General features: G+C 33.9%; 1 pseudogene; it reads right to left on the bottom strand.

Moving 5' to 3' along the window:
- Positions 1-3,501: 3,501 nt before the first annotated feature.
- The window catches only part of LOC127158738 (uncharacterized), a 7,614-nt pseudogene continuing 5,487 nt past the window's right edge, over positions 3,502-5,628 (bottom strand).

Raw genomic sequence — 5,628 nt, 5'->3', positions numbered from 1 at the left:
CTAATTATGGTGGTTAGGTCCATTGAACTCTATTGGTAACGACGGAACTTGCGACCATAGTTGGTTTTTCGAAATGCACCCCTTTATTATATATTTATCGTAAAGTTGGACGTTGCAAAGCCCAGTGTAAGGCTTACACCCAGCTTTTTTATGTCTAGCTGGTGCAACCGGCCCTGGTCATTCGGCAAATGTAACATACATTTGCTGAGGCCCTGTGTATTATCTACAGTGAAAGCTAAGGGTTCGTACTGTAAATATTTAAAAACTTTGCTCACTTTCTATTCCTCTTTGTGTACTCAGTTTTATAAGGATGATTTCAATTAGCAATCAAGACATGTATGTACACACAATAAACAATGCAACTTTCACTTGAAGCCTTGAGGTGTGCAAATGAGGCAATGCACAAAAATCATGAACATAAATAATGAAAATTATATACACAATTTAACATCACATACTGTACAAATTATACATTATAAGTATGAATCTTTAAAAAAAAGTTAATTGCTTAGTAGCTATTTCTTGTGTCTTTGATGATCAGATATTATATAGATGTTTTCTTTTCTGGTCGAATTTTCAAAAGTCATGCTGATTTTTCCTTGATACAAGACTCATTATTTAATGATGGGTAACCTCTGACTGGTTTTCATTAATTTGATTGTAAATCTGTTCAGTGTAGGAAAGAAGTCTCAATACTGTGACTGTAGGTGCATAACCGCAGCACAGGAAGAAGCCCTTCACCAGCAAACTAAACACAGATGAAACAAAACAGCCACTGTGTTGCACAAGATCTTTGTCCACCTATCACAGATCAAATCAAATAATTTCTGAAGAAAACTGACCACAGCATGTTTCTGTTTGACTCAGAAACTCAGCTGCTTGTTTCACAGTAAGATTGGCAATGTGAGATGATCTTTGCCATTTACAACAACTGAATGATTATAAAACCATTTTGTTATCCATAAGATTAGAAAAATTCAAAAATCATGAAATGCAAGTTAACAAATCCAATATTCACACAATTTATTAGCATGTGTCTTTATTCTTAAAAAGCACATATTAATGCCTTATTCTGCATGGCAATTTTTTAGATCTTAGAACTTAACAACTACCTTATGAACTATTAATTCGCAGCAAATTGGAATTTGTATTGATGCAAAAGTCATGGTTAATAGTTAGTTAATGGTTTGAATTGGTCCCCAAATGAAAGTGTGATTATATAGTTATCAAAACACATATCAGACATGTGTATGTGAACTAGGAGGGTCAAACTCTGCTGTGGGAGGATTCAATCAGATTGATTTTTATCAGCAGATAGTCTTATTATTACAACAGACTTTTCACTGAACATTTGAAGAAAATGTTTCACACACTTCATTTGTTCTGTTTGTGCAATTGGTGTCTGATTGGTAAGTTACAAATATATTTTTATGGCCTAATTTTCTTCCTGTTTTCAGTGAGCCTGTTTTAATGAGCCAAATACAAATATATGAATCTATCGAAAGTGTCAAGAGGAATTAAACTTAAAAGTTTTAATAGTTTTACTCTGCAGTAATTAACTTGTGTAGCTTCACATACTTTTATCACTCTACAAGCAGATAAAACATTAAAGATCAAATTGCTGGTTCACATTGTCTGTTAATGTATATTAGAGACTTTCTTTCTTTTTTTCAATGTTTAAATGTTACAGACAAGATCTGATTTCATGCTCTGTAAACCATTTGAAGCCTTAATCTGTGATTAAATGTTCTCCAGGTGTGTTTGGTGAGTCACTATCAGTGATGGAGGGAGATTCTTTCACTCTAAACACTGATGTTACTAAAATACATGACGACAATGATATACTGTGGAATTTTGGACCCAGTAAGTCTCTGATAGCTCAGCTCATTAGAGTTAATGGAATCATTAGAGTGAATGGTCTGATGGGAGATTCAGACAGACTGAAGTTGGACAATCAAACTGGATCTCTGACCATCACAAACATCACAACTGAACATGCTGGACTCTATGAAGGAAAGATAACTGGAGCCAAACTGACAACAAAAATATTTAATGTTTCTGTCTGTGGTGAGTTGAGAGATCCATTTGTCCAAATATTCACATATTCTTGTTTTAATAAAGACATATTTGGGGTTCAGTACCCTTTGAGCGGTACGGTCCCACATATCGGATTTATAACGTTTGGCGACATCACACAACTGCCAAATTCAAACTGCGTTTTCGCGGGTTGGCCGGCGCTGCGCTTGTCATATAATCACAATTATGCAGTTTTTTCAACCACATAACCTTTATTTTTTAAATGCACTACATGGTCCTTTAGAGTCACGTCCTCACAACTTGCCAGTTTGGTCGCTGAGACGTACTCACCGCGTTCCAGCGACGTACGAAATAACATCGCTACGACGAATATGGGAATCACAAAGTTACGTGGCTGGAACGTTATTTGGTACGTCGCTGCGACGAATACGGTCCGTTCCAGTAATGTTGTCACGACTTAACTGTGTTAGCTGGGATATCTCTTTTTTTATCGCAAACTGACATCTAATTGCGATCATGCACTTGTTAACATGTACTCACAGTATAACGCTGTGCTACTTTTAGACATTTTAACTACTAATAATATTATAATAATATTTCACAATATTACTGTTTTTTTTTTGTTTTTTCTTGTATTTTTGTTTAAATAAATACAGGCTTTATGAGCATATTTGTTTTTAAAGAACATTAAAAATCATACTGATTTCCCAAATATTTTAAAGTAGTTTATCTGTATCTAACTGTAAGAATTCTCACTCTATCTGTCTTTGATTGTATCTGTCATCCCTCTGTCTGTATCTGACCGTATCATTGTTTTGTAAAAAATATGTAATGTATTAATGTATCTCTTTGATCTTTTTAAATATTTTTAGCCACTCTTTGCATCCTGGGATGGGACAGCGTCTGGAGCTGAACTGTTCTTCTTTTTTGATCAGAAGTTTTGTTGAACTCACTTGGGACTTTGTTTTTTTTGCAATGCTGTGAAAATTTATCACTGTCATTGTGGTATTTAGAAGAGTTTAATTATGACCATGTTGGTTAAACTTAAATTTAAAGTTATGCAGGGTAATATATGTTTCAAGTAAATATTTTTGTGCCCAATTTATTTTGGAATTCAAAATAATACTAAATGCACTGCTCTATGATATTTCTTTCATGCAAATTTGGGAGTCATATGTTAAAATTTGACCTGTTTATCAAAATTAAGATGTCAAATTATTATTATTATTATTAAATAATAGGTGCACAAGTTTCACACTGTACAACACTTTATGTAGTTAAATATTGTTAAAATGCTTATGCAGTTAATGAATTGTTTATATTGCCAGTCATTAATATTCAGCAATCTGGAAAATATATACTGCATATATAGAATACACAAAAATAAAGTAGTTTACTGTAAAAAAAAAAAAAAATAATATATATATATATATATATACAAATACAGTTATTTGCTGTAATCAGTACAAATACAGGACAATGCTGTAAATTTAAATTACAGCAGCGCTGCTGCCAGTATAATGCTGTAAAATTTACAGGAAATGTTTTAAAGCATACAGTACACAGCTTGAGCATCAGTCAGTAACAGTCACAAAATCTACTATAAAACAATACATTGCATAAAATATACATTTGGTATTTTGTAGTTGCTTCTATCCACTGTGTCTTTTAGTGCACTTCTTAGAAGTTTAGTTTAGTGATCGATGACACAATTGTGAGATTTCATGGACTGCCCATAAAATATCAGTTTAGAGTTGACAAAGCTGGGTGAACATGGAATAAAGTGCACCATTAACCCTTTTCCACCAAGACAGTTCAAGTGCTGGTTCAGAGCCAGAGACTAGTTTCAAATCGTTTTTTGCCTTTGACACCCAAAGCACCAGTTTGTAACCAGGAAAAGAGGTTCATAAGTAGCACCAAAACCTTGTTGGTCTAGAAAAAAAAGAACCGCTTATGGGCTGATCACGGATTACCAACACAGAACCAGCAACAGCACTAGCTCTAAACTAGCACCCGGTTCCTGCTGGTGGAAAAGGTGCCTGTGACATTTCTTGGCCACAATGCCCATCTTGAAAACATACTTGGGTTCATAGCAAATTATAAATAAATATAAACAACATTTAATATGCCAAGATCACATTTATATCCACCCAAACAATCCGTTAGTTATTGGACTGATGGCTCAAATAAACGGCAAACCCTTCCTGTAAATACCTTAAACAATCTGAAAGAGCCCAGTGAAATTCAGATTGAAAGGGGTAGGACTGACCTGAAATAATCTGATCTAGAGGATCACATTAAACATGTAAACGCTTAAATCTTCTCAGTCAGATTCAAAAACATGTATAGTGTCAGTATGCTTATTTAGATGTTATGAACTGGTTAGAGACTGAATATTCAATAAACATTTGCTCTTTCGACATATGTCAGCCTTCTTTTTTTGTATGTTATCAAGGCAAAAACGGTAGTTATACTTGCGGCAGCCTGAGTAACGTAGCACAATGGCTTTCTCTGGTTTCTGAATTTCATAATTCATGTGAACCTTTTTTTTAACCTTTTTATCTCCTGTGTTCTCAGAAGTCATCAGTTTGTTAAACTTTTACCGTGGTGAAGGGGAACTATGACAAACTTATGTTCCCATTTGCTCCACAATAATATTTGTATGACTTCACTTCAAAAAGAATGAAAGGACCATTTGTTTAAAAATGGTTTGGACAAGAGACTTCATGTCGCTGGTGTTGATGCAGACTGCTGATTACTATGATGAGCAGTTTCCCTATTAACAACATTCATTTGAATATCATTTGGCCAAGAAATTTTGTTTTTCATCATTCTCCTGAAAGAAAGAAAACAGAATAACAGAAGGTGAAACAAATGATCAGGATCCAGTTACACAAACAAAAATGTCTTCATACATATGATGTTTGCTCAATGTAAAGACTCATGTTCTTAATTCTGAAGTAAAACAGCACGAGTGAGGTGCTCTTTTTCAATAAGTATTTGAATTATTATTATTATTTATTTTTATTTTTTTTTGCTCTTAGTGCCTTACCTTTTTATCACCCTGGTCTGTTGTGTCTGTTCAAACAATAAAACAAAAGCTTCAGTCAATTAAAATACAAATACACACTTTAACATTTTTACAGATTCTTTTTGTACAATAAATCTCAGATTTACATTTTGTAAGATTAGCTGTATGTAATACTTGCCGCTTGGTTTTGTATATCTCTTGTGGCCACAGTAAGTCACAACAACTACTGCAGCTATGAGCAGGATACCACCACCAACAGCACCAACAATAACAACAACATTTGCTCCTGCAGCAGTTGAAGGTGGACCTGGATTTTAAACAGCAAAAGACAGACGGTCATTATTACTAAAGATCAATTGGAAATTAACTAGATTTTAGAGCAGCATCAGCTAAAAATTGACCAATAAACAAACATTTTTCCCCCCTTATAATTAACAATAGACTTCAAAATTGTAAAATTTGTGAAGTGACAAATATCAATTGTCTGTCACTTTGATATACATATGACAGATGATCAACAATGAAACCATTCAGTAGGATGATTTTAGTATTTCAAACTC

Source organism: Labeo rohita, unplaced genomic scaffold (genome assembly GCF_022985175.1).
Source record: "Labeo rohita strain BAU-BD-2019 unplaced genomic scaffold, IGBB_LRoh.1.0 scaffold_167, whole genome shotgun sequence".
Taxonomy (NCBI): Eukaryota; Metazoa; Chordata; class Actinopteri; order Cypriniformes; family Cyprinidae; genus Labeo; species Labeo rohita.
This window is presented reverse-complemented; position numbering and strand designations above follow the sequence as displayed.